This window comes from Castanea sativa, chromosome 2, assembly GCF_040712315.1.
Source record: "Castanea sativa cultivar Marrone di Chiusa Pesio chromosome 2, ASM4071231v1".
NCBI lineage: Eukaryota > Viridiplantae > Streptophyta > Magnoliopsida > Fagales > Fagaceae > Castanea > Castanea sativa.
Window position 1 is genome coordinate 51710681 of NC_134014.1, and position 27887 is coordinate 51738567.

General features: G+C 32.0%; 1 pseudogene; it reads left to right on the forward strand.

The window, feature by feature from the left end:
- Nucleotides 1-7501: 7501 nt before the first annotated feature.
- Nucleotides 7502-12192, forward strand: LOC142625496 (putative glucan 1,3-beta-glucosidase A; annotated as a pseudogene).
- Nucleotides 12193-27887: the final 15695 nt, after the last annotated feature.

Consider the following 27887-nt stretch of genomic DNA (forward strand, 5'->3'; position numbering starts at 1 on the left):
TGAATTTTTCTTAAAATAAAGACGGATTTTGTATCTTTTTTAGATACAGATCTGATTTTTTATGCATGCAGATTTTTGAAATAAAGAAAGAGATCATGGATTGTTGTTTTGTTGTTTGTCTTGTTTGAGTCATGTAGCATGAAATTATTTTGTGAATGAGACCCTCTACATTAAAAAAACATATCTTTTTCAAATATACAAACAAATTTGATCTTTTACAAAACTTAAAACCATTTTTTTTATCTCTTAAAAAACAGATCTGAATTTTTTTCTTTAAAAACCTTCTTTTTACACATGCAAAAACAGATCTAATTTTTCAAAATCAATTTTTTCTAATTATTAAAACAAATCTGAATTTTTTTAAACAAAAAGAGGATACATTCATAATTGGTTTTGTGTTATTTAGTTTATTTTACATGTTCAGTTTATTTCACATGTTCAACATATCATTCATGACATGCATAAAATGGTACATTGGTCAAAAGAGTTTAGAAGACCGGACTCAATCTGGGCGGAATGGGTGTCTAATACCTTCCCATTCCGTAACCTAGCCTCCGAATTTAGATTTTTGGTTAAGTAGATCTAGCTTTATTTTTGTTTTTATTTTGGGTAGATTGTAACTAGGACAAAAAAGCCATGTATATTTGGTAATTTGTAACTAGGACCCAAAGCCATGTAAAGTTCAAGCTTTCAAATTTGTATTTTCCATTATTCAATCAATGAAACGAAGCAATTCAATCATGTATTTGTATATTAGTTTTTCTTATTTTTTGTACATAAAAAATAAGTAGCGACTCTACACCATTTACCAAAAAAGAGAGGTGCCCTAAAAAGCACACCACAAAAATCACTCTCTCTCTTTTTTGAGGGGCACTGCTCAGGCGAGGTCTCTTACAACAGAAACTATCTTTTCACTTCTCAAACTCTCTCTTTTCACTCTAAACTTCAAACCCTTTTGGATTTTGGCCGAATCCTTTCTTTTTCCCTCTGGTAAGCTTCTCTGATCTCTCATTCTTCATGCATTTCATGCATTTAGACCTAGGTTTTGGGTTTTTGTGAATTTTTTGGGGTTTTTGAAAATTGATGAGTTTTTCATAAAATTTTTGTGGTTTTTGCTTAAATGATGTTATATGCTCATGCATTGCATTACATTTGCATTTTCACAATGTTTCATGCATTATAGATGTGTGTTTCTATGTTGGAACCTTGTGTGTTGGTAGGATTGGATTGGGCTGAGCCCATAATACATTTTTGTTGCACATCACATGCTCATGCATTGTTCATGCATATGTACCTTTTCTTTTCCACTTTTTTGGTACTATATGTTGATGGTGCTTTTTTGCTTGTCTCCCTCTCTCTCTCTCTCTCTCTCTCTCTCTCTTTGATAGTCTGCGCATGGCATCCAATCGCAAAACTACTCCGTCCCGGAACCCTCTTCGTTCTGGGGCATCATCTTTTGATCCTACACCTTTACATGTCAGGTTCCATAATGAGAAGGCCCGTAAGGACTTCTTGGAGAACTTCTCCAAACGTGGCATTTATTCGGAATGCCACGTTATCCTATCGGACTTTCTCGATACTACTCTACCAATTGTCATTCACAAACGAGGTTGGGAATCTCTATGTGAGAAACAAGTGAGTTGTCCTTCCGTGATCATACAAGAGTTCTACTCCAATATGAACGGTTTTGATTAATTTGTACCTCAGTTTGTTACTTATGTATGAGGTACACATATAGTAGTTACTCTGGAGCTTATCTTCGAAGTGTTACATGTTCCGAGGGAATTGCATCTAGATTACCCTAGATGTCCACGCCTAAGGACTGTGTCCAAAGACGAACTTCTGTCTCTTTTTTGTGAGACACCTTCTTCATGGGGTGATCGTCAAAACAACTCATGCTCGAGCTTTACAAAAGGTCCAAGGTTCCTAAATATGGTGATGACATTTGTTCTCCATCCCTTGTCTCACTATAATTCTATTACTGAGCCTCGTGCTAATTTTTTGTTGTCCCTCCTTGAGGATCTTACTATTGACTTTCCCTCTCATTTCATTCTCTCCCTTATAGATGTCTATAAGGATATGACGATCCGTGATAAGCTTATCTTTTCTTCTGCTATCACGATGATCATTCGCCACTCCTCTGTCTCTTATCTTGAGTTTGATCACTCCTCCTTCATGGGTGCCTTGAGCACGGCGTCCGTTAGACAGAGTGAGGCCCATCTTCTACTGAAGCGGCCATGGACCGAGGCGGTGACTTCTCCAGCCTCCTTCATTCCATCGACCTCTACTCCTTCTTCTTCAACGGGTGGTGTGCCTCTTGAGGTGATCATGGCGCAGCTTCAGCACATGGATTCTCGCCTTGACACTCTCACTGATGAGATGAGTCAGGTGACCACCATTGTGGGTCATATTGCACGATGTCAGGCTCGCCTTGGTGGCTTCGTTGCTTCTCCCTTTCCATCTTCATAGGCTTCAGAGGATGAGGACGATGATTATGGCACCGGTGATGATGATGAATATGAGGATAAGGATGCTAGCTCTTCTGGTGATGAGGAGAAGACTGCTTCTCAGTGACTTACCCTTTGTCATTCGTGACAAAAAGGAGAAGTAGTTTTGGGTATGAGAGTAGTCATGTACTTAGAGGGAGAATTAGCATATGACTTTTTTGTTAGGGGGAGTGTTTATGTTTTTGAGGGATGTAGTGGGAACTTATGTATATTTTCTTTTCTTTCTCTTTTAGATACATTATCTTTTTGTATATCAGTCTTGTGACCACTTAGTGATAGCAAACATTGTACTTATCTTTGATATATATATAATGTTGTTATCATGTTCACCTATCTCTTCATGTGTTGTTTCTTTTATCTCTTTATACACATGTTTCTTATGTATGCAATTTTTTATTTTTGTTTCATACTAAGATGCCTTGATGAGTTTTGTTTAAAGTGTTTTAGAAAGATAGGTTGTTAAAATCTATCATGTCATGAACTCTCTTCTTGCAAAATTTTCAAGAGTTTATGTTAGGATTAGATTTTATTGTATTCAACAAATGATTATGAGTTTAGTGATTTATGACTTCTCTCATACTTCATTTGTTTGTTGTGGTTTTGTCACAGATTGCCAAAGGGAGAGATTGTTAGGACATATTTGGAACTTGTTATGAACATATGTAATTTAGAATTGGCTAATCCTTTGACAAAACGTACTTTACTTGTAATTGGGTAGATCTAAGATGGTTTAAATCTTCAAGCAACATATTGTTCAAGTCAAGAGTTAAAGCCATGCAAATCTGTTCAAGAAACAAGTAAAAAAGTGCTGTATTTTAAAGCTCGACAGATTGTATCTATTGAGGTTTAAAAGGGAATTTTAGCCTCGATGCTCGACTGCAGCTCAACAGATAACCTATCTATCGAGAATTACGAAATTCAGATTTTCAGATCCTTTTTTCATGCATATCCAAGCTATTTGTGTAGGGTTTCTTTTCTCACGACCCTAGACATATATAAAGATTATTTTAAGGGCCGTCTAAGGTGATGTAACTTGATGCAAAGTGATTATTCACTCAAATTGTGACCGGAGACAATTGGCCCTAGTTCATCTTTCTCTTGAAGAAGCTACTACGTTTGTACGCTGTAGAGTTTTGTAACTAAGGAGCTTCTTGATCTTCATCGTGTGGATGAACTGAAAAACTTTGCAACCAACATCCTTCTCAAGTTGGTGTGTTAGTCACGTACTGGGAGTGCAAATGAGTAAGCCATGTATTGGGATCCACGCATCGATTGGTTAGTCACGTACTAGGAGCTGTGCATTGAAAGGAGAGATTGTCACTACATTACAAGTCCAATTTTGTATTGGGGTAAGGGTTCAAGTGTAGGTTGGTATAAGGTATTGGGATTCTTTTACTTGTAACCGCTTGTTTTGGTAATAGTGATTTCTCGGGAATGGTGATCTTAAATTCACCCAGTGGGGTTTTGCTTCTATGGTTTTCCCCATCCGTAAACAAATTACTCGGGTCAAATTTATTTTCCCTGCATTTATTTTAGTTGGTGATTTGTTTGTACTACCACGCGTATTGCATGTTAAATTGACTTAATTAATTCACTTGGCTAATTTACCTAAGGGGTCAATACATTCTTGACCTATCAAATTCAAATTAGAACTAGTAAAAATTTACAACCTAGGTTTTGTAGTGAAAGTATTACAAAAATGTTGTGGACGTAGAACTTCTCAAAAATTTCTCAAACAAACAAATTAGCCTAAAAGAACAAATCAAAGTTTAATTATGATTTTTTAAATTCCCTATTTTTTATATAAAAATGGATAATTTTCAAATAGCTAGTTTGCTAGTGCTTGCTTTAGTCTTTAGCCGATTTTGTGAATCAATGTAATACATTTTTTTAAAAAAAGATAATGCATTTAGTTTATATTGTTACGTATTTAGGTAGTATGTTGGTAGTTGAATGAGAGATCAATAGCTTAATGATTGCTTGGTTGTGTGTACATTAAAAAAAATGTAGTTGATAACATTAATAGTGAAACTATCATATCACACAACGATTTAAAAATATGAAAACTTATAAAAGAAAATTTTAAAACTTTATATATTCGCATGTGTTTTTCTTTTGTGATGTTAATATATTCAAGTTTTATTTTTTTGTTTTAATTTAAGTTTTTTGATGAACTCCCCCAAAAAACTTCCTTGAGTTGTTGCTGGCAGTGGTGAACTTTTTAAGCTCCTAATTCTTCCTAAAATAAAAACTTTATATATCAAATTTAGTTGATGGCTCGCCACAATTTTTATTTTTTTTATAAAATTATATTGATATATAATCATCTCTCTCTCTCTCTCTCTCTCTCTCTCTATATATATATATATATAGCCAAAGTTAAGAGAAAATTTAATTAAATTCTAAATTGAAGTCTAATTCTGCGCTATGTGTCTCATCTAATTTTTAACTTTTTGTGTCAAATGAATTATTAGATTCTAAATTGACTTTTAATTGGAATTCAATTTTGTGCCATGTGTCCTATCTAATTTTTAATTTTTATGACAAGTAAATTATTGGATGCAAAAATTGAAGAATCTAGATCCAATTAAATTTTAATATATATATATATATATATATATATATATATATATATATATAATTGTGATAGTTTGTAAATGTATCCGTGTATATGCACAAGGTTACACACTAGTATATATATAAAAATATAGACCTCATGTGAGAAAGTATGAGGTTCTGCAAAGTGGAGCATTTTATGCAAAGAGAATTGAAATATTCTCAAGGTAAGAACAAATTAATTATTGACTTTTTGGTTCAATATTTCAAGACTTTTTATCCCTAACACATACACACAAACCTCTTTGCATTTTAATTCACTATTTTCACCTCTTGCACTTCTACCCTTTATATATACCTACCCATAGCCCTTTATGCCATTCCATGTCAAATACACACAGACAAAAAATGATGTTATTTACCTTCAATCTTTCGACGATACCTACCTAGTTCGGCAGCGATACTCCCTAAGACAATACCGGACCGCTGAGACCTTGTATCCTCGAGCAATCACACTCTCGACGAAGTTAGAGTTGATCGGCAGGGGATCGCTTTTGACGTTCAAGATATGATGGCCCCATTATGGTTTTTGGGGTTTAGACTAGGTTTTGAGGTGCGTTCGGATCGAGATCATAAGTCCAATGGAGATAGGGTCAAGTGTTGTATCTCAAGGCCAGGGCCCAAGGCCCAACAGGCCTAAAGCCCTACCCCGTACAATAATATTTATATATTCTTATCTATCGTGTGGGAATGCAACTAGTTTTTCCTTATTTTAAAACAAATGAACAAGATCACAAGTTTTTTTTGGTTTTTTTGTTTTCATTTTATCTAGTCAAGCCAGCCCTATGATCTAGAGTTTTGACAAATTAGATAGAAGAGGTATAAATTTGGCCCTATGGCCCTAGAAGAAAACTATATATTACACCTCATTACATAATATTTATATATTCTCATGTATTGCGTGAGTATGCAACTAGTTTTTCCTTATTTATAAACAAATGATCAAAATCACAAGTTTCTTTTTTTGGTTTTTTTTGTTTTCATTTTATCTAGTCAAGCCGGCCCTATGATCCGGAGTTTTGACACAAATTAGATAGAAGAGGTATAAATTTGGCCCTATGACCTTGAAAGAAAACAATTTATTACACCTCATTACATAATATTTATATATTCTCATGTATCGCGTGGGTATGCAACTAGTTTTTCCTTATTTAAAAACAAATGAACAAAATCACATGTTTTTTTGGGTTTTTTTTTTTTTTTTTTTTTTTTTTTCATTTTATCTAGTCAAGTCAGCCCCTTTGACCCGAAGTTTTGACAAATTAGGTAGAAGAGGTATAAATTTGGACCATAAGCTGGCATACAGACAGCGGCGGCTCCAAGAATTTTGTTCAAGGTGTTTCTTAGGAAGTATAAATTACACAATCTTATTTCTTATTAGCCTTTAGGTAATTAGGTTTGATTCAATGTTATTAATTTCATTCCGTTCTGGCCGTAACAGTCGGAAAATACCGTGCTGGTAAACAAATCGGAACAGAAACCCACCCTATTCCACTTCGAAAAAAATTTCGGGTCATTTCGGTTTATTTCGGGTGTTTCAGTAAATATTGGCCGAAATTCAAAATTTGGCTGGCATGAAGTTTGTGCTTAAAAAAAATTGTTCTTAAAACCAAAGAAGAAAAGAAAAGAAATGAACAAAGGTCCCTATACAGCTAAAAAAAATCATATTGAGGAATTTGAGATTCAAAACTTGAGAAGAGGCACTGCCGCACTGGTACTAGTAGAAGACACAGAAGTTACGAACAAGGAGAAAGGCAAAACATAGATGTAAAAGTGTAGATGAAGATGTTATAAAATTTAAAAGTATGAAATGTAAAAATCGAGCAGACAGAAGACGTGTGTGGTTAAGAATAAACAAGAAAAAATAATTAAAAATGAGAAGTAAGTAATATATATCTGGTGAGGAAAAGTAATACTGTAATAAAAAAATAATAAAATGTTGAAAATTGTGTTGTATTGGACAGTGTGCTTAGTCGAAGGAATCAAGCTAGTGCCCAGCTTGTAGTAGTTTTATTATAATTTTTTTTTTCCAAATTTTAGTTCAATTTTTTTTGAGTTTTCCTTTTTGCTTGAAAGACCCTAATATATTATTAAGTTGCTCAAATTATGGACCAAAATTTAATTTTATTGACATAAAAAAAAAATTCAAGGTGATCCCAAATTTTTTTTAAAGGTAAATAAATATAAAATTTTAAATTATTATTTTATATATATATATATATATATATATTTTTTTTTTTTCAGGTCTGGGTGATCCTGGGACCACCTTGGCCATAAGGTGGCCACTGCATACAGACCCTAACAAGTAAATAATGACTTGCTAGACTTCCTCTATATAACTTATACGAAGTCTTTAGATTTCTCAACGAGTGGAGCAAATGGCTCACCATTTTCACTTGGCCATACATTTGGTTCTTTGTCTTTCATGTGTTGTAACTCTTTCCCTTGTTCAGAGCTCCAATTTGCCATTTAAAGCTGTGAATTTAGGATGTTGGCTTGTTACAGAGGGATGGATGAAGCTTTCCCTCTTTCAAGGAATACCCAACAAAGATCTTCTGGTATTCAGTCTATTAGAATTACAGCCACCTATGCATTACCGAATCCCATTCTGCCACTTTTTAATCTATCTTTTACTAACAGTTGAAAAAGTTCAAATATGTTATACATTATTCATCTTTCTTATTCATTGATGAATAATATAGCTCTTTGTTTGGTTTTTGGTAGGATGGAACTCAAGTTCAGTTGATGTCTACAATGCTGCAAACGTATTTATCAGCAGAAAGTGGTGGTGGAACTATTGCTGTTGCTAACCGAACAATTCCCTCTGGTTGGGAAACTTTCAGGGTTAGTACTTGAGGAAGATTAATTAGCATATAAGTTTAGCATAAATGATCGCCTCTCTTAGCCCTGCAGAAGTGGAAGTTTTGTACACTTGTTATGACATATACAAATTAGCATCTTTCAGTACTTAAATACATATTCCTTGACAACATTATTATGCTTTCCATAAATATGATGCAGTTGTGGAGGGTTGATGAGACAACTTTCAATTTTAGAGTGTTCAACAAACAGTTTGTGGGGTCGGAAGGTTATCAAAATAGAATAGTAGCAGCTGCGACTGCACCTGGCAACTCAGAAGCATTTCAAATTATAAGGAAAGAGGGTGATCCAAACCGAATTCACATCAAAGCTTCAAACGGAAAATTCCTTCAGGTACCTTCCCTCTTAAAATAGTTGTAGGTTGACATGCATTTCCACACTTATTAAAGTCACGCTTTCTTATTAGGTTATGTTTTTGGGATAAGTGGTAGTTTATTGTGGTATCAAAGCAAATCATTAAATTCATGCTTTTTTTTTTTCATATTATTATTTTAAGATTTCGAGATAAGTGGTAGTGTATCATTAAAATCATTCTGATAGTCATTGCATCCAAGGAATCTGGGTGTTTTTTGATGGCTTGGTAAACCTTAAACCAAATGAAAATTGTAAATTGTTCAATTCATTTGATTGGCCAAGCAAACAATTAATTGATTGGATTAAATCAATCCACTTGCTCAATTCAACTATTTCAGTTAGGGGAACAAATGCTGAAAATGACTTGACTGACATGATTATTGTACTTTCTATGTTCTAATTAGGCACAATCAGATACATTGATTACTGCTGATTATGAAGGCTCAGGTTGGGAAGATAGTAATCCATCTGTCTTTTCGAAATGACCATTGTCAATACCCTACAAGGTGAATACCAAATCACAAATGGCTATGGCCCAGATAAAGCTCCTCAAGTCATGCAGGTGAGGTTTTAGCTTGTGGCACGGATTGGATTGATATTAAGATATTCAAGTTAGCGAGTTCGGCTTAATAACATGGACTTAATTTGTAAAATAAACCTGATCAAAGTAAGCAATCAAATGAATAAATGTATCTTTTCATCCCAGGATCATTGGAACACTTACATAACTGAAGAGGATTTCAGATTCATGTCATCAAATGGTCTGACTGCAGTGAGAATTCCAGTTGGGTGGTGGATTGCACTAGATCCAACACCACCAAAGCCTTTTGTTGGGGGCTCTTTGAAGGCCTTGGACAATGCTTTCACTTGGGCACAGTAAGTAGTAGTGAATCATGCCAGAGCCGTATATTATAATATGTTTATGGTTCTAGACCTTATTAAGAACAAAGTTCGTAACAAATCTCTCTCTCTCTCTCTCTCTCTCTCTCTCTCTCTCTCTCTCTCTCTCTATATATATATATATATATATATATATATATATAGCCAAAGTTGAGACAAAATTCAATTAAATTCTAAATTAAAGTCTAATTTTGCACCAGGTGTTCTATCTAATTTTTAAATTTGTGTGTCAATAATTGGAGTTCAATTTTGTGTTATGTGTCCTATCTAATTTTTTAATTTTTGTGGCAAGTAAATTATTCGATGTAAAAACTGAAGAGTCTAGATCTAATTAGATTCTAAATCATATGTGTGTGTAATTGTAATTGTTTTTAAATGTATCCGTGCATATTAATAGTCAAAACTGAAAGAAAATCCAATTAAATTCTAAATTGAAGTCTAATTTTCTGCCACTTGTCTCATCTAATTTTTAAATTTGTGTGTTAAGTGAATTATTAGGTGCAAAAGTTAAAGAGTCTAAATTCAATTATATTCTAAATTCAATTTTAATTGAAGTTCAATTTTTTGCCATGTATCCCATCAAATTTTTTAATTTTTGTGGCAAGTAAATTATTGGACGCAAAAACCGAAGAGTCTAGATCTAATTAGATTCTAATTATATATATATATATATATATATATATATATATATATATATATTATAAATAATTGTGATTATTTTTAAATATATGTGTGCATATGCATGGGGTTACACATTAGTTACTATAAAATGATGTTTTCTCTAAAAATTTTAGGAAATATGGGATGAAAGTAATTGTTGACCTGCATGCGATTCAAGGATCACAGAATGGAAATGATAACTATCCACTAACACATGTCTTTCAATTGTTAATGGGTTAGTCATTTTTTGCTGACATGTCTTACACTTATTGGATTTTGATACGGATGACATGGTATCATTGATACAAAATACTTTTTCATTTCTTAAATCTGTTAAGAATAATAATAAATGTCGTCATCTTCCAACAATTAACAACTAAGTTTTGATAAAAAAAAATTGTCACAATATTTAAATTTTCGCAATAAATGATGACATATGCTACAATTAAAACTCTACATCAAACTAAATACCTACAACCATTTGCAATGAATATTTTGTTATTTATACTTCCTTTTTTATCATTTTATTTTATGAGTCTAACTACGATACTCATCTTACTTAATTTTTAATGAACACTTTTTAAGAAAGAAAACAAATAAAAAAAGAACAAAATATTGTGAAATTTTTTGTGCCAATATAATATACAAGCACATATAAACATATTTTTTTAAAAGAGCACAAAGCGATGACTAAAAAGAAAAAAAAATACTTTGTCAATTTGTGTTTTATCCATCAAAAATACCTTGCCACATAAAATTTGTTGTGAAATTATTGTGAAAATATTGTGGACATATCATTACTCCTTAAACTTTAAAATCAAGTAATTTTTCCCTTAATATTTTAGAAAATAGCAAATATGTCATATTGTTATTCTCCCAGTTAAACCCTAATAAAAGCTTATGATTCTTAAAATAATTATTGTGTAATGTCTAAAATACTCCCACTAAATTTTAACATCCCATAAATTTTCTTCACTTATTTTGAGTTTTAGATGGTAGTAATTCTCAGTTTCTTATTTTATTTTGAACTTTAAAAAATTGACATCTCAATAATTGTGAAAATATTGTAAAAATGTGTTGTATTAGTGCAACTATGCATGCACATATAAATATTTAAAAGAAAAGACATAATTTGAAAAGAGCACAAGCAAAACCGGCGTACTATAAATTTTTTTTAAAAAGGCCAATGAATAGTGCAATTGTCAAATAATTGTGAAAATATTGTAAGAATTTGTTAAGTCAGTATAATTGTATATGCACATATAAATAATAAATATTTAAAAGAAGAAAACAAAAAAGCACAAACAAAATCGGCGAAGAAAAAAAAGGTCCGAGAAACAGTGTGGGTTGAACAAACCAAATGCACTATACAAAATGACTGTTTGCACATTCACGCTTTTTATATATAGGTAGATATGTTTGATTTACTGCTAATGTTTTTTGATAAAATGGTTTGAGAATGCTCTCTAAGAGTGACAGACCACATATGCAATATAGACCACTCCAATAAGAGCAGCTAATGAATTTTGAATGTTACCTAAATCCTAAATTAGACCTTGTTTTTCTGCAGGTATGCCAACAATCCAAGTCTTGCAGCACTTGAGTTAATGAATGAACCTCTTGCACCAGGAGTCACTCTAGACAACCTTAAAAACTATTACGAATCCGGTTATTATGCTGTGAGAAAGTACACACCAAGTGCTTATGTGATCCTCTCAAACCGGTTGGGGAATGCTGATCCAACGGAGCTACTCTCATTTGCTGGAAACTTCAATTATGTAGTCATTGACGTGCATTTCTACAATCTATATTCGGACGAGTTTAGCAACATGACTGTACAACAAAACATTGATTACATTTTTAATCAGCGAGCTTCAGCACTAAATACTGTGACAACTTCCAATGGCCCTCTTAGTTTTGTTGGTAAGTCCAAAATACGTACCTTTTTATGCTATCAACACTAGTCAACCTTAATCTGCGTAGAACCTTTATTTTAAATTCATCCTAAATTCGCTTATAATTTGATCCTCATCTTAAAATCACATGATCAGCTTTGAGTCATATCCTGCTAAACGTGTTGGCAAACTTTGCAGGAGAATGGACCGCAGAATTTGCTATAAGTGGAGCATCAATGCAAGACTATCACAATTTTGCAAAAGCTCAAATGGATGTCTACGGGTGTGCCACTTTCGGATGGGCATATTGGGCTTACAACTGTTACTATGAACACTGGAGCCTCAAGTGGATGATTGAGAACAATTATATTAAGCTCTAGATCCCTACAATGCCTACTAGTTTTCCCGTATTTTCTTTCACTGCTAAAAATTTAAATAATGCAAGACCTTAGCAAGGTCGTATTGCTTTGTACGCCAAGGGAAGAAATAAGTTTAATGTCATTTTAATTAGACAAAAGGAAAATTGATGCAACCTTTTGCATATGGGGTAACTTATAGTGATAATAAAACTAATATTTGTTAGGATTAGTGCCCTTAAATCTTATTGTATGATGCTATGTATGAAATTATGTATGACTTAATGTTGTTATTAATAGAGTTGTTTTATTATTATCTAAAATAATGGTAATATGAATATTGGACATTATCATATAGTTCATTAGTTGCATAGTATGTGATTTATGTGATCTTAAATATGTTATATTAACCACTCATTCATTTTTATCATTATTTAATGTGAGACTTCACTCACTTGTTACATACCTTGGCTCTCCTAAGCAAAAATTTTGGTTTCATAATTTTTTTGAGGTTTTAGGAATATTTTTGGTCGTTTTAAGGTTTCAAGAGGTACTTTGGCAATTTTAAAGATTTTAGGGTATTTTTTAAAATTATTCTAGAGGTTTCAGAGCTATTTTTAGTCATTTTAGAGGTTTTAGGTTTTATGGGTATTGTAGTCATTTTGGAGGTTTTGTGGGTATTTTGGTCATTTTCAAGTTCTAGAAGTATCTTGATCATTTTAGAGGTTTAGGGGTATTTTGGTTATTTTTAGGGTTTGGGGGTATTTTAGTTATTTTACATGGTTTTGGGGGGTCATTTTAGTAATTTTCTAAATTTTAGGGGTATTTTTGTAATATATAATTACTGATTATTAAGTAATTAGGTGAGTTAGATTTGTTTCTCAAAAAAAAAAAAAGGTGAGTTAGATTTTACCTATAATAATTAAAATCTAGCAGAGCTATTGAAATCAGCCAATTCATATTCTTGATTTAGTTTAGTCCAATTGCAAAACCAAGGTATCATGATTTTATAAATGAAAAAGGAAAACTAATTCTAAATGTATGAAAAGATGACGTGGTATATATGTGTCATCCTCTAAAGCTGGAGGAGGACGATCTGTCACTCAGCCTTGATTTTCACTCTTGATTTGCAAGACATGCAAGGATGAGAAGAGAATAGGGATGGTAGTTTTAACTTTTAATCCTACCCACGGGTACTCAATTGGATCCAATCCAAGTGGGACAGAGTTTACCTGACCCGTAAGTCGAATGGGGCGTGGGCAGAGTTTGCTCGTCCACTCCATACCTGACCCGATTATAATATATATTGAAATTTTAATTTTTAATCTTAGGTATAAATAATTTTTTTTATCCATTCCTCACAAACCCTAGCCTATTTCATCGACACTTGACACACACATGGACATAGCCACTTTCCCAATAAATTAATAAGACCCTCTATTAATATGACATAGCTTATGCCTGATCCAAAAGCGCCATTCTCTTTCCCTTTCCATTTTAACAACCTTAACTTTAATTTTTGCCCACTATTTATATTAGTCTCTCACTCTATTTTGCTCTCTCAGTAACATAAGTTGTTCTTCTCCGATCGCACTGATCATAATTTGTCCTTCTCCGATTGCACAGATCAGATCCAAGAGTTCTCTCTGCTCTCTCTTTTACTTGCACTCTCTCTCTCTCTCTATATACTCTCTTTCACTCTATTTTGCTCTCTTAGTGACATAATTTGTTATTCTCCGAATCGCACTGATCATAATTTGTTCTTCTCCGAGAGTAAATTCCTTTTTAGGAATTATTGATCAAAACTTATTGTTTGTATTGAAAAAGTTATAGGCACTTCTCCAAAAATATTTAAAAATCCTATCAATTTTGTAGGCAAGGAAATGGAAGATTGTGCCTATTTCTTCTCAGTGGCAACTGAGTATGAGATACTAAGAGGATTAGGTAATGCCAATTTTATAATGTTGTATATTTAGATGCAATTGTAAAGTTTTAGACCCCTTAACACAATATGTTTAACTTAATATAAAGCCAAGTTGATTAACAAGTTTGTTAATTAAAACTAGGTTAAACCAATATGTGTAAAAAAAATATAACGTGGAATGATAAAGAACACAAAGATTTGATGACCAGGAAAGTCAAACTGGTAAAAAACCTAAAGAATATATAACCTAGCTATTCTCAAAGTAAAACAGATCTACTATGAAAGAATTGAAGTTTATACAATAGAATTTAAACTACAAACATCCTATTGCTACCTCGAGTAGAAACTTACTACCACGACCACGTAACAACTCTAAGTTCACGGACTACTTCTTTCCTTTGATCCACTGCAACCACAAGTTCTCCTACTTGTGACTTTGAGACTCTACTCAAAGATTTCAAATCTTCGTTAAGTTTTTTATACAGCAACTGAAACGATCACCAAGCTTTTGGTATCAATCTTGATCTTGATAACCCTAAGTATGTATGGAGGTAAACACCTCTAGATCTCACAAAAGATTCCACACATAGCACATTAAAAAGCCTCTGAAACGTAGTTAGGATTTTTCTTTTTATATGAGAAGTAAAACATAAAACCCTACACATCAAACGGGCTTGAGCTAAGTTAGAAATTCTGCACGACTCTCGATCGATCAAGTCTAATTTTCGATTGATCGAGCCTTGCGGATTTAGTCTAATAAATTCTGCAGTCACTCGATTCCAACTTTACAACAAAACATAATTTGAGCAAGCTTAAACCTAGACTTTATATTTTGATCCTAGTTTGCCAACACATTAAACATTGAAATTCCAATACATTAGTCCTTAAGGTCTTAGAACCTAACAACAATTATAATTTATTTTATAACAACAAAAGGCATGGATTAAATGTTTGCAGGACAAGGCGGTCATGGCCAGGTTTTCTTGTGCAGGAATGCGTTAGATTGGAAAGCACGTGTGGGCCTCCAGAGGTGGTGCACGAGCGTCCAACATGCACGGACGTGCCGTGCAACCGTTGACGCGGCTTCACGCTCGCCCGATACACATGGACGCGTCATGCGGCTATTAATTTTGCTGAGTCAAGTAGATTCAATAGATTTGTCCCATGTCGGCAAACGTTTCCCTTCTGTGCCATGACTAGGATTTTTCTTCAAATGTAAATTCCAGTATTTCTTGTTTACTGCAATCTCTGCCTTGAGCTTGTTGGTGTTCTTCCTTCCACAAAAACAATGACAACATGGAGTCTTTTATTCGTCGCTTTTGACGATGATTTAGCAGGAACAATATACCTCTCTCCACTAGAGGTAAGGAGGACATGAGGGTTTGTTCAAGATCAAATAGTTGAGTTTTTTCGGTAAAATTAGCTTATAAGATAGCAGCAAGTGTTGTGTCCAACAACACAAATTGTGATTTAAGAAGCAAGATATGGAAGATAGAACTTTGCCAAAGATCCTCACTGATAAGCAGGGCCGGCTCAAGGCCTAGGCAAGTTAGGCCTAGGCCTAAGGCCCCACTTAAAAACAAAATTTCTTTTAGAGAAAAAGGCCTCACTTTTAATGGTTAAAGGCCTAAACTTTTATAAAATTACATATATATTTTAAAAGTTGTGCATTTTTTTTATTAGTAATGTAAAGAATATTACAAATTTTACTTTTGACTTATAAATTACCATGTTATTAATCATAAAAAAGTGATTTAAACATTCATAGTTAAATTGATGAAGTTCATAAATGAGAGTCAATATCACATTATATTTTGAACATTTTATAGTGCTTTTAGTGCAATTTTCCTTTTCATTTCTATTAAGACTCTCAAAGAATGACTCCAATAGAACCCTAACCCAATTGAAATCCTAAAATGTTTCAAAAAAATGTTGCAAATGTGTTAAATCATCAATTATAGATTAATCTCTCCTAATAGTTTGAGACTGTAATTTTTGTAAATTGATATCCTACAAAGCTATACACCAAATAATATCTATCTCTATCTTTCTCTCTCTTAAAAAAAGATATAAAATTAAAAATTAAATTACAACTTTACTTAACTATACATCATCATATATCCAAAATAAAGTATCTTTTTTAATCGTAATATATTTTTATTAATATTTATGGTTCAAGTTTAATTATGATATTCAATTCTCTATATGAAATTAACATTAGTTTAATTGGTATTGTTCATCAAAGTGTGTATTTAATGTATCAAATAAACCTTGATTTGATTAATATTAAATAATTTTTTTAATTAATATTTACATTAAAGGCCCCGTATAATTTTTTCGCCTTAGGCCCCAAATTATGTTGGGCCGCCCCTGCTGATAAGTCAACCGGGTTCCTAGAAAATGTTAGAATGTAATTTGTAATTGTCAAAGTGGGTCCCTAAGTATCATCTAGATGTCGACAAATGAAGAATCCAGCAGCAGCAGCAAAATTGAACAAGCAAACAAGTTGACACCTGATGAACTAGTGTCAATCAATGAGAAATGAAGCAAACTTCTGCAGTATTCTTGAAGCTTATAGTCATCCTAAACTCCTAACACATCTATATATGGACGTGAGTTGTAAAATGAAGGATGTAACATCCGAATAGAAGAAACAATGAATAAAAATGACAATGAAATAGTTATGCAGCAATACTCTGTTTTTCCTTAACAGTAACATCTCTACAAAATTAAAATACTAAATTCTCCTCCTAGCCATATAATTAAGAACTTGCACCCAACAATTTTGGCATCAGAGCAGGGTTTCCAGCCTTTTTTTTCCTAAAGCTTTAAATTAAACATACACAAACCATAAACCATGGCAACAACTACAAGTACATCCACTTTCAACTATGCCCAAAACATTGTTCCCATCTTCACCGGTAAGAGCTATGATTTTTGGAGCATGCAAATGAAGACACTCTTCATCTCACAAGATTTGTGGGATTTAATTGAGGCTATGAACAGCCAGAAGATCTGTCAACTTTGACAACAGCAAAGCTAAAGGAGTACAAGGAAAAGATGCAAGGGCTCTACTCTTCATCCAGCAAGGGGTAAGTAAAGCTATTTACCCTAGAATTTCAGGTTCAACTAAATCTAAAGAAGCATGGGAAATTTTAAAAAAGCAATTTAGTGGCTGTGATAAAGTAATTTCTATTAAACTACAAAATCTTTGGAGAGAATTAGTTAACTTGCAAATGAAAGAAAATGAACCTGTGCAAGAATTTTTCTCTAAAGTTTCAGCAATAATAAATCAAATTAGAGGCTATGGAGATAATATAAATGATCAAAAAATTGTAGAGAAAATACTAATAAGTTTGTCAATAAAATTTGAACATGTGGTTGCTGCAATTGAAGAAGCTAAAGACTTATCAAAGCTTACACTAGATGAGCTTTGTGGATCTCTTGAAGCACATGAAAAAAAGGATGGGCAGATTTTCTACCCAATCTTTTGAACTAGCATTTCAATCTAAAGTAAAAATTAAAGACAATAAAAATGAAAAAATGAACAAGAAAACAAAGCCAGCAGCTCCTCCCAACAAAGGAAGCAAACTGGAGAAGGACGAGGGAAACAAAATTTTAGAGGTCAAGGCAGAGGAAAAAGAAGTTTTTCAATCCAAAGAAATTCTTCGGCTAACTCTGACTCTCAATGCATAATCTGTAAAACAACTGGACATAAGTCTAAGAATTAAAGATGTTAAAAATGTTAAAGAAGTAAATGAAGCCAACTTCACTAAGGAAGTTGAAAATGCACAAGTGTTTTTCTCATGCACGTCTGTACAACAAGAACCAAAAAGTACATGGTATCTAGATAGTGCTTGCAGTAATCATATGACAAGAAGCAAAGAAATCTTCATGAGTCTTGATGAAGGCTACACATCCAAAGTGAGGCTTGGAGATGGCAAATTTTATGACATCAAAGGAAAAGGTGTAGTTGCTTTTGAATCAAAAGGAGGTAACTCAAAACTTATCTATGATGTGCATTATGTTCCTGGTTTAGCAGCAAATCTTTTAAGTCTTGGACAACTATTAAGGAAAGGCCACAAAATAAATTTTGATAATGGTGAAGAAACAATCATAGATAAGAAGAATAATTCTATAGTGGAAAAAGTAAAAATGAATTCTAAAATTTTTTTTCCACTCACTATGCCACTAGATGAGAATTTTGCTTTTAAAACTGAAAAAATATATGAAGCATATTTGTGGCATTTAAGATATGGACATTTAAATTATAACGGCCTTAAATTACTAAAGGATAAAAATATGATCCTAGGATTGCCTCTTATTGCCAAGCTAAATCAAGTTTGTGAAGGCTGTATTTATGGAAAAATGCATAGGCTCCCGTTTCCAAAAACTGCATGGAGAGCCCAAGCACCACTTGAATTGGTGCATGCTGATATTTGTGGACCAACAAGAACCCCGTCACTCAATGATAATAGATACTTTCTCTTATTTGTTGATGACTACACTAGAATGATGTGTGTCTATTTTCTTAAACAATAATCAGAGGCTTTTAATGTTTTTCTTCAGTTTAAAGCTTTTGCAGAGAAACAAAGCGGCAGAAAAATGAACCTTTCGAAAAATATTGCAAAGAGCAAGGCATTCAAAGACAATTCACATTCCGTCACACTCCACAACAAAATGGCGTGGCAGAAAGCAAAACCGTACAATTGTGGAAATGGCACGAAGCATGTTAAAATGGAAAGGGCTATCAACTAATTTTTGGGCTGAAGCAGTTAACACTGCTGTTTATATCTTAAACAGATCTTCTACAAAGGCCGTTCTGAACAAGACTCCTTATCAAGCTTGGCATGGACAAAAACCTCAAGTCCATTAACTGAAAGTGTTTGGATGTGTTACTTATGCTCATATTCCAAAACAAGAAAGAGAAAAGTTCGATGAAAAAGGAGAAAAGAACATCTTTGTCGGCTACAACAATGAATCAAAAGGCTACCGCCTTTACAATCCCAAAACAAACAAGATGGTGATTTCTCGTTATGTTATTTTCGATGAATCAGCAACATGGAATTAGGAAAGCGACTCCAAACAAGGGCCTAAGATGTTAGAGATTATTGAACCAGTGACAAATCAAGAAGGTTCAAGCTCTCAATCAACTCCAAGTTCAAGTCCAAGTCACAGCCCATCAGCAAGAACAGGTCCATCAATTGGCACATCTTCAGAGTTTGAACTCCACCAAGAAGAGTACGTTCTCTCAAAGAAATTTATGAATCCTGTGATGTAGCATTTTTTGCATGTGAGCCACAAAATTTGAAAAAGTAGCTAAAGAAGAAGTCTGGATAAAAGCAATGAATAATAAAATTGCAACCATTGAAAAGAACAACACATGGGAACTTGTTGAAAAACCTGAAGACAAAGAAATAATCGGGCTAAAATGTGTCTATAGGATTAAGTACAAAGAAGATGGTTCAATTTAGAAGCACAAGGCGTGATTAGTGGCAAAAGGTTAGCTAGTCACAACAACCAGGTGTGGATTAGAGCATGGGTTGATGCGAATGTTCTTAAACATAATAGAGAATGTTTCATGGCCATGGAAAAGAATAAATATATATAAACAACCACAACAGAATATATAGAGAAATTCATGAGATAATGACTATTTATTGCACAAACAAATACTTCAATGATCCGTTAGCAAAAACAAAACAAAAACTTCAATCAAGAAAAGAAAAATTACTACAAAGGTTTTACTCTGAGTAAAACCATTTAATTCTTCTAACTGAAGTACTGTACATCTACTTCTTTATATTTTTTCAAAGTAAGGAGTTGGATTTGATTTGGACCCCTCCTCTCGATGTACTCCTTTTGTTACTCATGAACATCTACTTCGCCCACACATGAAAACAGATCGAAGCTTGAAAACGCAATCAAGGAAAGAACAAGAGGAGGCAGTACCAGACTTATGCTTTGATTCCACCTTCACCTTCTGATTATTCTCCATCAACCACTTCTTTGTTTTCTCAGCAACAGTCTCTTTCTTGCTAAAGGTGTAGCTTCTGAGGTACCTCTGCCTCCTGGAAACATAGCTCTCAAGGTAGACACAACTCTCAGAGTTTACCAAAGAAGAAAGACTACCCTTCTCTTTCTCTTTATCATTCATGCTTACTTTTCTTTTTAAGAACTCTGAGTCTGATTCAGGCCATTGGTAAAGCTCCACAAAGCTTGTTTTTATTTGGGTTTGGGCATCTAAACAGCTTGTGGCAATGCAGTTTGAGTTCATCAACCTCTTCTTCAACTTCTTACTCCTTCAGTTCACTATTATTCTTATGCGCTAATGCCTTCTTCAAAGAGGGTCTAGGGTCTAGGCTCTAGTCCGTGCCTTGATATATATGAGAATTGAGAGTTCCTTGGCTATTCTTGCTCTCTATTTATTGTGCATGGACGACAACACCAATTAGATTAGGTTTCAAATATCCTATTCCTAGTTGGAATAGAAAAGTTATACACACTAGGCGTTCGGTAAAACAATTTCAGTTTTATGTTGGGAAAAAAAAAGTTGTGTTTAGGGTGTGTTTGACAAAAATTATTTTTGCTAATTTATTTTACTATTTAATTTAATTTTTGCTATTATTTATGGGTTTCATTGTACTTTTTGGTATTATTAAGGGTTTCATTAAATTATTTTAGTTAACTTTTACCTTTATTTATAGTATTTTCAGCAGAAAAATTTTAATTTTAACCAAATAAGCAGATCCCAAACAAACTTTTAATTGGCAACTTTTGCACAAAATAGTATTCCACCATCAATGGAGAACTTTCCACACAAAAAAAAAAAAACACATTTACACAATTATACTCCGTAGTCCCTAAAACAAACAAACAAAAAATTACCACCCTTGCAATAATATTTTATATTTTTGTATTGGTATTTGTATTTTGTACAACTACAAAATGATAATATAGTAATAATAGAATATTTGTTATTACACTCTATTTCTAGTGTTTGAAGTTTGAACCACATTTCTCCCTCCTCCATCATCTATCTATAAAATTTGTAAAAAAAAATTAAACGACTTTGAAGTTTAAATTGTTATAAAATTTCATTATAAATTTTTTATGTAACATTTTCTTTTTGTATGGTACATTATTTTTAAGAAATAAAGTACTGGGTAAATTTTCTTTTTCATATTTTTTTTTCTTTTGTGAATTTTATATTATTAGGTAGATTATAAATATTTAAGATAATAATTAATATTTAAAGTTTGGACTATAAAGTAATTTATCTTTATCTTTTTTCTTTTTGTATGGTACTTTAATTTCAATAAATCAAATACTAGGTGAATTTTTTTTTCACTTTTTTTCTTTTATAAATTTTATATTATTAAGTAGATTACAAATATTTAAGATAGTAATTAGTATTTATAGAGTGGACTGTGCAATGATTTATTTTTATTCTTTTTTCTTTTTGCATAGTACTTTACATTCAAGACTATGGAGTAATTTATTTTTATCTTTTTTTTATCTTTTTGTATGGTACTTTACTTTAAAGAAATCAAGTACTAGGTAAATTTTTTTTTTCACTTTTTTTTTCTTTTGTAAATTTTATATTATTAAATGAATTATAAATATTTAAGATAGTATTTAATATTTAGAATTTGGACTGTGGAGTGATTTATCTTTTTCTTTTTGTATGGTACTTTACTTTCAAGAAATCAAGTACTGATTAATTTTTTTTTCACTTTTTTTGTTGTTGTAAATTTTGTATTATTAAGTGGATCATAAATATTTAAGATAGTAATTAGTATTTAAAATGTAAACTATGAAATAATTTTTCTTTATTTTTTTTATATGGTACTTTACTTTCAAGAAATAAAATACAGGAAATTTTTTTCTTTTGTAAATTTTATATTATTAAGTGGATTATAAATATTTAAGATAGTTATTAGTATTTAAAGTGTGGACTGTAGAATAATTTATCTTTATCTTTTCTTTATCTTTTTCTTTTGTATGGTACTTTATTTACAAGAAATCAAGTATTGGGTAAAAAAAATTTTCACTTTTTTTTTGTGTGTAAATTTTATATTATTTAGTGGATTATGAATATTTAAGATAGTTATTAGTATTTAGAGTGTGGAATGTGAAATAATTTATCTTTATCTTTTTTTTTGTACGGTACTTTATTTTCAAGAAATCAAGTACTAGGTAAATTTTTTTTTCACTTTTTTTTTAATTTTATATTATTAAGTGGATTATAAATATTTAAGATAGTAATTAGTATTTAGAGTATGGACTGTGAAGTGATTTATCTTTATTTCTTTTTCTTTTTCTTTTTGTATAGTACTTTACTTTCAAAAAATCAAGTATTAGGTAAATTGTTTTTTTTTTTTTTCACTTTTTTCTTTTGAAAATTTATATTATTAAGTGGATTATAAATATGTAAGATAGTAATTAGTTTTAAGAGTGTGGACTGTAATGTGATTTATCTTTATCTTTTTATTTTCTTTTTCTTTTTGTATGGTACTTTATTTTCAGAAATCAAGTATTGGCTTTTTTTTTTTACATTTTCGTTTCTTTTGTAAATTTTATATTATTAAGTAGATTATAAATATTTAATATAGTAATTAGATTTTAGAGTGTGGGCCGTGGAGTGATTGATCTTTCTATTTCTTTTTCTTTTTGTATGATACTTTACTTTCAAGAAATCAAGTACTGAGTAAACTTTTTTTTTTTCATTTTTTTTCTTTTGTAAATTTTATATTATTAAGTGGATTATAAATATTTAAGATAGTAATTAATATTTAGAGTGTGGACTGTGGAGTGATTTATCTTTTTTTTTTTTTTTCTTTTTGTATGGTACTTTACTTTCAAGAAATAAAGTACTAGGTAATTTTTTTTCTTTTGTAAATTTTATATTTTTAAGTGGATAATAAATATTTAAGATAGTAATTAGTATTTAGAAGGTGGACTGTGAAGTGATTTATTTTTATCTTTCTTTTTATTTTTGTATGGTACTTTACGTTCAAGAAATTAAGTACTAAGTATGAATTTTTTTTCACTTTTTTTTATTTGTAAATTTTATATTATTAAATAGATTATAAATATATAAGATAACAATTATTATTTAGAGTGTGTACATTACAAAAAACTTGATTTTTAGTAGCGGTTGTAACTATTACTTAAACTATTAAAAGTTGCTACTCAAAGTCAGATAGGTTTGTATGACGACTAAATTTCTTAGTTTGAAATAAAGTCAAACAAGTAAAATAGTTTTACAAATGTAAATTTGTATTGATGAATGTGTGGTACAATTCTCTGTTATTACAAAAGAATGATCATCTTATTTGATTTCCTTGTAAGATTTGTTGATTGGAATTATGGTAATGCAATTTTGACTTGAACACCAAATATACTTCAATTTGGTTAAAGAACGGATCGAAGATCTCTGAAACAGAATTACAATGAATCTCTGGCTATGAACTTGTTAGAAATCATTTGTCCTTCATGTTCTTCATGTGTTCTTTGTCTTCAAAGGTTTGTGGTGGAAGTTCTTCGGGGCTTTAGAGGATTGAATCCGTAGAACTTCACTAATCTGTGGTTTCTTGAAGTTTCTGAAGGCTTTTGAGCTTGATTTTGGTGAACTTTGTGATCTAGGAAGATGATTTGGATGATTTCTCTTCGAATATTCTTCGTATTCAAGATTTGTGGCGGAAGTTCTTTGGGGCTTTTGGGACTTAATCCGTAGAGCTTTGCTGATTTGTAGTTTGTTGAAATTTTTGGAGGCTTTTGAGCTTGATTCCAAAAAACTTTAAGATCTAGGCAAGTAGTTTGATGATTCTGCTTCGAATGTTCTTCGTATTCAAAGTTGAAGTTCTTGAAGTTCCTGGAGGCTTCAGGGCTTGATTCCAGCAGAGTTTCTGTACTTTTGAATCTTCTTTGATGTTACTTGTGCTTTAGATGTCTTGATCTCTCCCAAGATGTTTTTGTGTGTAGAAATGCCTCAAGAAGGCTTCTATTTATAGGAGTTTGGGGGTGGGTGAGCGATACGTGGTAAAATTTGATTGGTGACATGTGTCATAGTCTGATTGAAGGAGTTTTAAGACTTTTTCTCTAAGACACATGGCATCTTTTGAATGGCCAAAATGTTTTGATTTTCAAGGTGACACATGTCAGCACCTAATTGGACTGCCTATGTCATTGCTTACACGCGTTGGCCTGCTTATGTCATTGCTTACATGCGTTGGGCTGTTTATGTCATTGCTTACACGCGTCGATGTGTAATTGGTTTTTTTGCATGCATTTTATGTCCATATTTCAATGACACTTGGCAAATTTTTGTTGGTTTCTAAATAGTGATAGCAAAATCTAGTAGCAGCACATAGTACTTTGTAATTGGTTGTACTATGTGGACTTAGTAGCATGATGTGTCAACTTGTGATAGGTCGGGAATTTTCCCCCTTTACAAGATCTATACCAACGGTTTTCTAAACAGCTACTACAACTTGAATAACTGCTGTTAAGTTCCTGTCGCTATAGGTCACTATAGGTTTCAGTAGCAGTTTTAGGAATTGCTAGTATAGAAAACATCTATAGTAGCAATTCATAGAACTGCTGCTTAGAGAATTAAAAACTACTGGTACACATGGCCCTTCCTTTTGGAATTAATTATTTGTACCAACGGTTATATAACTGCTACTATAGATTATTTAGCAGTAATTCATAGAGTTGCTGCTAGAGAATTAAAAAACCGCTAGTACATAGGACCTTCCTTTTGGAATTAATTATTTATACCAACGGTTATGTAACTGTTGCTATAGATTCTTTATTAGTAGTTCTATAAACCACTACTAAACAAAATTAAAAATGTTAGTATTCCTTTCCCTTATTTCTAGCATGAATTATTTTTAACAACGGTTTTGTGAATTACTACTAGATATTCCTTAACAACAGTTTTATACAACACTGCTATAAAATTACTAAAAACTGCTAGTATAAGTTCCATGCAAGAGCAGTTATAAAAACCGTTGTCGAAGGTATAAACATTATTGAATATTACAAAAAAAAAATTAATTAAAATTTTCCCTGAAAATTAGTATTATAACATGTTTGGAACGTTATTTAAGTACACAGTTTCAAAACTTAAAGTAATTAAATAATTGTATCTTATAGATGATTTAAAATTAAACGATGGTAAAATATGGTTTTACATTGCGCACCAAATATTCTCTCTATTTATATACCCAAAAAAAAAACTATCCAACCAAATTATCTAAACCTAAATAATATTTAAGCCCTTAATTTTAAAAAGAAAAAAGAAAAAAAAATTACCTGTAGGGGTTTTGGCGTCTTGATAGTAGTGGGAGACTTGTATAACAAAGGTAGTGACCCCTTGGATTCATCTTTCTCTCTCTTTCAAATGTTTTATCAGTCTCAAGTCTTTTATTTTGGTAATTTATAGTGAAACAGTGTTTTATTTAACAATTTACAACATTTTTGTGTCTCTTTATCTCTCTTCAAGGCCTTATCTAGTTAGTTATTACTAATAGTCCTTAATTATTATTTTTTCTTTTTATTAAAATACTAAAACGGTGGGTATGCTAAAAGATATGAAGAATAGAGAAATGCCTGATGTAAGCTTAGTCAATTAATGAAATATTCTCTCTACTTATATGCTCAAAACAAAAATTATCTAACCAAATTACCTAAACTTAAATCATATTTAAGCCCCTAATTTAAAAAAAAAAAAAAAATTACTCATAGGGGTTTCGGCGTCTTGATGGTGGTGGGAAGCTAGTATAACGAAGGTGGTGACCCTTGAGATTCCTCTTTCTCTCTCTTTCAAATGTTTTGTTGGTCTTAGGTTTTTTATTTATCTGATTAGTTATTACTACTAGTCCTTACTTTTTTTTTATTATTTAAAATACTAAAACAGTGGGTGTGCTAAAAGACATGAAAAATAGAGAACAATGCGATGTAAGCTTAAGTAATTAATGAGATATTAATGAGATAACAGTAAAATAAGTTAATGAGAACTTTTGGGTAACAGTAAAAAAAATCTTAATGAAAGAGGTAAAAAAAGGCTAGATGCAAAATTAGAGCACCACTTGGCAGGATTTCATGCACTACTGTATGAGGTCTAAACTACTAAAACAATGGATATGCTAAAAGACATGAAGAATAGAGAAATGTGTGGTTTAAGATTAGACAATTAATGGGGGAAATTACACTTTACCCCCCTGAACTATACCTCATGTTACACTTAGCATCTTAAACTACGCGGATGCACACTTATCCCCCTAAACTATTACCCTTGGCACACTTTGCACCCCATTGTTAAGTTAGCTGTTAATTTGGATAGAATTTAAACTCATGTGCAAGTCATGTGACAACTACAAAGATGGCATATAATTAAAAGACCAAATTACCCCTTTCAATCTCTTAAAACAACTCAACTCTCCCTCTCAGTCTCAGTTCTCGGCATTCCCTCTCTCATTCAGTTCCAGTCCTATCTTTCTCCTTTGTTTCTTTTTCTTATTTCATTTTAATTTGTTTTAAAAAAGCACAAGCTCTCCTTTATATTGGGTAAATACATCTATTGATTTTCTACGATGGTGAAAGACTAATTTATATTGGGTTAATACATATATTGATTGATAACATGCTCTCCTTTGATATACGAATACAATTGGCATTCTTTTATATATGTAGCCATGGGTTGCAGTAATGTTTGAAAATTTGTATAATCCAAATTCAATTTCTGCTTAACATCAATACATTATCTTCTTAATCCCTAACCTTTGTAATAAGAACATGGTTTAAGGAATCAAACTTGGACCTTTATGAAGCACTCAAAAATTAAAATGAAATAAGAAAAAGAATAGAGGAGAAAGAAAGAACTGAAACTGAACTTGAGAAAACACAAAATACTTGCTACACACAAACTAAAACTGAGGGAGAGACTAAATTCAGGTTTTCAATTTGGGGTAATTTCATTCTTGGGTTATTTGGGGTTGGGGCTAGGATGATGGAGTGAAGCGAGAGATTGAGAGGAAACAAGAGACCTGTAATGTTGAATGGATTAAGAAGGCGAGGACTGAAGTTTAAAGGCCAAAAAAAAGAAAAAAGAAAGAAAGAAAGAGAGCCATCTAGAGAGAACACATGAGAGGGGGATGTGTTGTTTTAAGAGATTCAAACATGGTAATTTGGTCTTTTATTTATATGCCACCTTTGTATATGTCACATGACTTGCACATGAGTTTAAATTCCATCCAAATTAACAGCCAACTTAACAGTGGGGTGCAAAGTGTGTAACTAGTAATAGTTTAGGGGGATAAGTGTGCATCCGCATAGTTTAGGGTGCTAAGTGTAATATGAGGTATAGTTTAGGGGGGTAAAGTATAATTTCCCCCAATTAATAAGATATTAATGAGATAACAGTAAAATAAGTTAATGTGAATTTTTGGATAACAGTAAAAAAAACTTAATGAAAGAGGTAACAAATGCTAAATGCAAAATTAAAGCGCCACTTGGCAGGACCTCATGTACTTCCGCATGAGGTCTTTGCTTTTATATATAATATTGATTGATTGGTTGGTTGATTTTGAATATAAAGACTTGAAATTTAATATTTTGTCAATGACATAGTTAATGATCTCTAAACATCTTGAAATTTTGCAAGCATCTAGAGTATAAGAAGAAAATATAATCAAATGTGGATTTGTTAAAAATTGTATCCAATATAAAAAAAACTATTAAGTGATGTAACATAATTTAGAGTTACCCTAGGTATAACTTGAACCTA